Raw genomic sequence first — 9,473 nt, forward strand, 5'->3', positions numbered from 1 at the left:
ACTAGGTACAATCGTAATTTTTAGTTTAAGTATCTAAGGGGGATAGAAGAACTCATTTTGTATTGTTATCATTCATATTTAATAGGTACTAAAGCGAAATTACCAATTTTACAATTTTAAGTAGGTAAGCATGCATATGATTTGTTTTTTGAATCCACTTTTTATAGTACCTATTTAAATTTTTAAGTGTGATATGAGTATCAGAGTATGTGAAATATAACAATAATTTATAACTGAACATATATTGATTTATTATACATAAATGGGGTGTGAATTCATTAATGGTGTATTTTTTAAGCACAACTATTTTAGACTATATATTGCAACAATTTTAAACTTTAGGCAAATTAAATACTTAAATTATTTGTTCAACCGAGCTATTAGATAAGATATCCTATGAGTTATGTATAACATTTAGGTATAACAGGTCAAGTTTTATAAGACTCTAGAGTCTAAACGCGTAACCTTCTTTAGATAAATTTTAATAATGTCACTAAAAACTGTATAAAGTTCATTTATAATTATTATGTAAATTGATCATTAGGTACTTAACACAATTGCTATCCGTCTACATAGTTTATTACATTATTACAAATAAACTAATAAGTATTATAATTTATAAGCAATAACACTAGGAATGTATAAACAATATTATGATTTTTTAATTCGTGGTTTCTAAATTAATTATTTTGGGTTTAAAATTAAATGTATAAAAAAATATCGATTGTTATTTTAATATAAAAAATTAACGTAATACTATGAGTATATGACTACATGAGAACAATCATAAGATACATTATCTAACTACTATAAGATATCTTAAATTTTATATATTAGGTATAACAATTAAATATAATAGGTCAAGTTTGATAAAAATAATAAAATAACTTAAATAAACAATGTCACTAAAACCTTTATCATCATAACATTTAGATAAAATAGGTCAATTTTGATAAAACTCTATAGTCTAAACACGTAATCTTTTTTTAGATAAATGTTAATATTGTCACAAAAAACAATATAAAGTTCAATTATAATTATTGTGTAAATTGATAATTAGGTACTTAACACAATTGTTGTCTATTGTCTACATAGTTTATTACATTATAACTAATAAACTAATAAGTATTATAAGTTATAACACTAATGAGAATGTATATATATATATTATGATATCATAATTCATGGTTCATAAATTAATTACTTTGGGTTTAAAGTTGAATGTATAAAAAAAAATCATTATTTTAATATACCGACTTTTCAAATACCTACTTTTAAGGAATCATGATTTATTTATTGATTTATATCAACTTTTTAGGACACAGCTATAAAAATTGGACATTTTAAAAATTTCAACTACCTACAAGATAATTTTCAATTTATCTTAAATTTGACGTATTTTGTCAAAAATTGGACTTAGAATAATTTTTTAAAAAAATGTATCCAATATTTCTTTAATATTTTTAAACAGCATTATTATAATAAATGACTAACCTCGCATTAAATAATCAAGCTTTTTGCCAGAATGATTAATTGCCATCGACATTTTTAGAGAAAAAATTCGATAATTTAAATTTTCTATAAATAGTTCAAATGGTGACAAAATATTTTTAAAATTATACCATGAGTAGAATATGATAATATAAGCATATGGTGAAAATATTGAATACCTACCTATTATTATTCTTTTATGAAATTCCCGTTCATTTTGCTTTAATTTTTTTTACGAAATTGTGTGTTTTTTGTTGCTGTCAATTGTTATCACCTTTTATGGCAGTAAAAATACTTAGATATTTTCTAATAGGAAAATAAATCTGGTTGGGACTTTGGGGAGTCAAGGTGAAATATTCCCAGTAGTTATCAAAGAACTTCTGGAAAAACAAAAAAAAAATTAAGGAAAACGGGAATTTTTACGTAACACCAGTTTTGACAAAATCTATATTGATTTTTTGCTTTAACTCAAAAACAATAAAAGTGGATACTTTTAATGTTCACCAAATATGACCAATTTAACATACCTACATGATTTAGCTAGATAATATTCAAAATATTTTGTATTTTTTTTTTAGTTTTTTTCAATTAATGTCGATAATTAATTTTCTGCCGAGACAAAAATTTGAAAATGTATACAAGGTTCTCCATAAGTTGTTTTTAGTGTAAATAAATAAAAAATTTGAGCATTAATTCAAAATAATTTTTCATAAGTGTCAGAAGATATAATTTTAACATAATTCATCAAAACCACGAAATTTTGCAAAAATTTTGCGAAGTATATTGAGTTAAAAATGTATAAAAATATTATGTTCTTTTTAACATAAGTTTTTAATTTATTCTAATATAAATCGTGTAAATACATAAAAAAAAGAACATAGATAAATCATTGTAAAATTATTTCACTCTTCCTTAAGCTCAAATCTAAAATTAAATCAAAAACAAATATGTTAATGAAGTATAAAAACTATATAAAGATTCAAGAACATTTGTGATTAATATTAAAAGTATTGGCAACACAAAATGATTTTTTTCAATAGAATATTATCTTAGAGATATTATTTGTAATGTTTTTACAGATTTTCTTTAGAACTTGTCCTTTTTCGTGAAACATTCAAAATTATTTATGAATGAATTTACTTATAAAAACCATTTTTGTTTATATGTTTTTAAAACATTTAGAATTCACCTCCATCCACAACATTATAATATTCAAATTCTTGGTTTGATACATTCATGTATGTACATGAATGTATGAATATATAATATTTATATTCATTTCTTCATATATAGAAAACAATTAATACACGTCAGACATGTATTCATATTCAAGAATCTAAATATATTGTGGCCTTGCACCCACGTTGGGGCCGAGTCTTGAGTAAGTCTTATATAGTCATTACAACCTTTTTAGTTTTTGCATATATAACAAGTAATAAAATCAAAATATAGTAAATTGGTTTTTAATCAAATTAAGCAAATAAATCAATAATTGGCAGACAAATAATGTTTATTCATTATTTAGGTATTATCTTGTCTACAATATTATATAATTGGCCTTTTTTACTTATCTGTAGACTGCACTCAAAGTTGGATATCTGTGTTTAAATATCTCACTCTAATCAAAATATCAAATGAAGACTTGAGATAGAGTATTTTCCATTCGTTGTCTTTTAGCATAATATAATAGGTACCTAGGTAGTAACTATTAGGTAGGTATTATGCTAACTCGCAATTCTTGCATCCTGCGTAGTGTGCTTTGTGTTTGGTCTCAACCTTTGATTGTTGACCGAATGAAATCAAAAAATAATAGTCCAAGAAACTTTAAATTAGAGAGTAGTCACATAATATTATGACTTATGATATATAAATAATATATCAGTACCATATACGATATACCTAATAATTATATAAAAAAAACTTTTTGAAAAATCATAAAAATGAATTGTGACAACGATATTATTAATAAACGTTAAAAAAATTACTGTATGTATAGTATGTACCTACCTGCACGTTTAAGTACCTATGCTTAACATACATTTCATATTTTAAATGTAATAAAAAATATTATAATATTCAGGGACAAAATTTGGTTTTTTGTTAAATAAAAAAATAACAAGAATACAAGATTATTGAAAAATATAAACCATATATATACTATTTGGTTTGATATCCATGGGCTATGCGATTTGCTAAAAATTAAATGTACAACAATAATATAATAATACTAACACAAAATAACTATTATAGTTCGATTGGATATTTGAATATAGGACTTACAATTAAACGTTTGTAACATAATTTATTATTAATTAACTCGTTAATTAGATAATCATAGAAGTTAAATAAAAGCTAGGATAACTGAATTCTGGACACCCACCGCGAGCTACCATACTCCATAGTCCATAATTAGGTACTAATAAACACACATTTAATAAGTATCGACTAGATACACCTACCTAAGTACCTACTTATAACCTATCGGCTATCATGATATTGTGTTAAATAATTCGTTTTTATGTACTTATTTTCAGCTTTCACCAAAATATATCTGTACAGTATATTATACTATCGTCTATCACTGTGTAATTATTATAAATTATAATACATAAATATGTATAGCCGTAGGTATATCTAATATGTGTATTATTATACACAGGTATAGTGTTTCTTTCACTGCAAACACTATCATTAGTTCGAAATACAGGTAGATAGTAGGTACCAATAATAACCAATTATCCTTTTTTGGAAATTTTCATTTTGGAAAATATAGTATTATAGTGTGCATTAGTTATGTATAAGTACACAATTCCAGCTAATTGGACCTAATGGTACTTTTGGGAGGCCAAAATTGAAAATTCGAAGTATTTTTGAAAATAATCAGGAAAACCAAAAAATATATAGGTAGAGGAAAAAGGGGATTTTTTACGTGAAAAATAGTTTTTATAAAATTCGATTACCTATCATATTTTGTTGTAATTATAAAATATTATTCGTGGGGACTAAAAACTTTTTCTTTATATTAATATATTTTATATGAACAATGACATTTATAAAATATTTAGATTAATATTAAGTTGTATTGCCTAACATTATACTACGACGGACCTATTCACACCGTTCCACTGTATAAGTCGCTAATGACTCAAAAATTAATAATAATATAATATGATATAATAATATGTAGGTACTATACATACTATACAGAATCAAAATGTTATCCAATTTTTGTGTTTATCGTTATTTAGATTTAAAACGTTAGGTATAGAAGTTTTGCGTTTGTCGTTGTTTAAAACAGTGTTAATACCTATTAATTATTAAATTTAAAAATAATAACTAATACGGAATATAATATAATCAATTCTTAGATTGTTTGTATGAAATAAATGTTTCTACGAAACCAATAGACCTTTTAAATAAATAGATTTTAAAATATTTCGTTTTACGATAATTTTCGTTTAGTAATATTCTATAAATTACGTGTTGCGTTGTGTTTTGTTTAATGATATAATATAAAATATTTTGTAAATCGTTATGTTTTGTTTTTCGGTATTTTATTTTTTTTTATTATTGCTTTCCGTTATAATTACGTTTACAAATTTCAATCGGTTTTTTGTCAAATATAAAATGTTATTATAACGTTTGCAAGCCCTGTTAGGTACAGTGATTTAATCAAATAGTGGTTACCTACTTTGCCTATTTTGATTTTTAAATATTGAATATTGAACGATTAGGTTTTTTTTTCATAAATAACTAATTTAATATTTAATGAGTCTATCTATATAGGTACTTGTAGTACATTACTCTGTTTGGTGCTTCAGCACTCATAAATATATTTAATAATAGGTATTGAGTATAGACGATTTGTTCTCATATTATAGTCATATACTTGTATATCAATTTGGTTTATTAAAAAAACGATCGATATTTTTTTATACATTAAATTTTAAAACCCAAAGTAATTAATTTAAAAACCACTAATTAAGAAATCATAATGCATATTATATACATACTAAGTATTATTACTTATATAGTTATATTAGTATACTTATTATAATAATCTATATTATGTAATAGACGTTGTAATAGATGATGTTGAATAATGATCAATTTACCCAATTATAAATTATACCTAACTATATATTTGTTTTTAGTGGCATTTAAATGTATCTAATGATGGTTATATACGTTTAGACTATAGAGTTGTATACTTAAATGTAATAATCCATAAATAATAAGATATGTTACCTAATTCGGTTAAACAAATTATTTTAAGTATATTTAATTTTCCCAAAGTTTAAAATATTTACAATATGCAAATAGTTGTGCTTAATATTTAATACAACAAACAACATTCACATAGACTGCAGGGGCGTATTTAGAAATAATAAATCAAAATATGAGCATTTTTTAATAAAATTGTTCTATCTCATAAACTGTGATACTCATATCTCACTTAAAAGTTTAAATACTGTAAAACGCCGGCTTCAAAAAACAGATTATATTTTTATTTAAACATTTGATACCAAGTGAATTCATTCTGATGTTAATGCAAACAATACAAAATTAGTTTTTCTGAACGTACATTTGCTATGATGTACGTAAGAAGAAGACAATAATAAGTAATAACTAATAACACATGTGAGTATGTGATCTGTTAATAGAATATATAAATATAGCCAATTTGTGGGGGGGAGGTAGGATACGGGCCCCTTGTGCCCCCTTAAATACGCCCCTGCACTAAAACATAAATTACTTGTTTCCGTTGTCCACGACTCCACGTACATTCCTAAGTGTTTTTAATTTTTTATAATTTATAGCTCAGAAATAAATGTTATACTGCAGAGTATACTTACTCACTGACCATGCGTTAATATTTAATTCGGTTTAATAACAAAATCAATATTATAGTCTATGTGGAAAGTTGCAATAGGTACAAAAAAAGTGTAATAAATATTAATAGCATTTTGGAAAAATCGAAGCAAAATGGGCGTAGGTATTGGGTTGGTCGATTCATTCTTTTTTTACTTTAATCGCAAAAGGCTTAAATACAAATGTTTATGTGTTTGATAAATATACATATATTATAGTCATATAGAATATATACATGGGTACCTACATTAACCTACATAACCTACATTTAAAATTGTATTTTTTTTTAATGATTTTAGACTATTTCAGTGGTTATACCCAATAAGTGTATGTTAAAATTAATTAATAGGAATACCTACATAGTTCAGTAGTTTTTGATTATGTTTGTGTAAGTTTATTGACAATGTGCATAGACTACACCGAACACATAGAATAAATATTTTAAGTTTCAACTCTTGAAAGTATATATAGAAAAATAATTGAACTTAAAAGTATTTTAGACTTAAAAGTTAATTAAATGTTTGAAATAACTTTGTTAAGATTAATGTGTTACACATAATTTTACCTACTGGACAGCTGTGTCACTCAACGTGACAAATTCTTTCGAAGTGTCAACACTGAATATTGTCAACATAAACAAGTACCCACGATAGTTAGCTATTAAACTTAGCTGGAATTAAATTAAAAATTATTTCGTCTTGTATTAAAATTTAAAAGTTAATGTATGTACAATATTAACTCAAGTTAATAAAAGAACAAAAATAACTAGTAAGTTAAAAAATTTAATCAACTCGGTCGTTCCCAGCCTGGGTACATTGTCAATTCTCGTGAAGGACGTCGACCCATATATGCCACTTAATAATTGTGTAATAATAATATGTTCGCCGCATTAACAATGGCAATAATTCACGTACAATAAAAATGTATTTTTTAAACACACATTATATAAATTTTAAAATTGGGATTTAGAAATGAATTGGGTGTACAAAATGTATGCTTAAAATATTTGAAGTGCCTATCTACTGACTTGTTCAAATTGTTGGTTCAAAAATATATAATACCTAATATAATATTTATTATATTATAATATATCAACCACCTCCATATTATTATTATGAATTCACCTTGTACAATATTATATAGTATTATTTTATTACTACCATTACCATTCGTTTCCTTTCTGTTATATTAAACAATAAACATCCTAATCCCGAAAATCCTACCGGTATATAATATATGTATTATACGCGTTTATATTGTATAAATATTTAATACTCAGTAGTCAGTACAATACTATATTATAATACTACGCGTATGTATGTACGATGTACCTATACATGCATAATATATATATATATATATATATATATACACCACGACTGGTATAGGTAATAATGTATGTGGGTATGAAAATATATGAATATATGAATATACGAAACAGCAACCAGGTATCTACTTAGTCAGTCTCCCATCAATGCAAGCTATGTTGTGTAGGTATATAACAGTATTATTATAATACATAATACGTATAATAATAATAATATAATGATTCCGATGATTATTCCACAACGTGCGCACACGCCGTGCCGCAGCCGGTCACAGGTTTCACACTCCCTCGTCATCGGCGGTTACAAAATAACGAAATACCATTATCATAACATTATATTATTATTGTTGTAGCAGACATCGCACGCCAAACGTTATTAGTTGAATTTAGTTCTCCATTATTATGCGTGAAAAATACGTTTTTTGTTCCACTCTTAGTATAAGTGTCTCGTGGCGCCCTCGTGCAGAGTGCACCCGGCCTGCCTGGTGCCCATATCGTATATTGGTGTTGTAACAGCGGTGGTTCTACGGGGTGAGGGCCGTAGAGGCAAGCACGGATTAAGGGGGGGGGTGTCAGGAGGGGCCATGGCCCCCCGATCCTCGATAGTTAGAGCATATTTAGGAGCCTCAGATGTCCATTACTTTTTTCGTTATAGGCTATAACACTGCATAATTCACCTAAAAAAAAAAGCGTTCCATATATAATTGTATGTACCTATAATGTGTATTGTATAAATTATTAATTTCTTAAAGTGGACGCTTTTTAACCACCGTGAGAGGTAGGGAGACTGAGTCCTCCTGCGTCCCCCCACTTTAACCCCTGCTTGTTTTTTATAGAATAAAAACCAAAATCGTGTAAACCCCTCGCCCCGCCACCAAAATGGAAAAATCCTAAATCCATCACTGAGTTGTAGAAATCTTGATGTAGATCTTGTGTACAATAGAGAACATTTTCTCGGGATCCAACTGCAAACATTCTACGATCAGAACCATCTGAATAGCGGACCCCTCCGAATAACGGACAACATTTCAGCGATCGAGTCACCAGGCGTGTTCGGTACTCAGAGGTTATATATTATTATCTAATGTCGTCTAGTTTCACTGTCCCGTGACTGTCACTTGCAAGTATAATATTCGAATATAATATTATAATACAGCCATACGAACTATATAATATTAATATTGTACAAAACGACTCCGTCTCGATTGTCCGACTGCTCAGTGCTCCGAATACCGGAGTACTCCGAATACCGGAGTACTCGTAATACGTATTATAATAATAATAATATTGTATAAAGTTATATTATAATATAACACACACGCACGTATGTGGAAGACGGTGCCGATGTGCATTCATTCATGAATATTGTTATTGTTGTTATTTGTTATTGCCGTCGTCGTCTCTAGTCTTTGTCCGTTTGTCGTCGTTGACAACGGAAATCGTGTGTGTGCGTGTGTGTGTGTACGGTTTACAGTAGCGTTCTAGCGTTCGGTTGTTATCCCCGGCAATCCTGTCGCCGGCCGGTCGGGCGGGTGAGGAGGTGAGTCGCGTACTCACTTTTCCCCACCCCCACCCCCTCCAACGCGACTGTGGCGACCCGCCCCTTATTGAAACACCGTCATCGGTGCCGCCGCGACTGTAGTTCGGTCTTTCGGGATACGGGTAACGGTCAACGGACCGACGGCCGGGAAGCAAAAACCGACAAGGGTCGGCGGGGCGGCGTCGGCGTCAGTTTTGGAGTGGTGCGGCGGCGGCGGTGATGCAACAGCAAAAGGCTTGGCGG

Source organism: Acyrthosiphon pisum, chromosome X, assembly GCF_005508785.2.
Source record: "Acyrthosiphon pisum isolate AL4f chromosome X, pea_aphid_22Mar2018_4r6ur, whole genome shotgun sequence".
NCBI lineage: Eukaryota > Metazoa > Arthropoda > Insecta > Hemiptera > Aphididae > Acyrthosiphon > Acyrthosiphon pisum.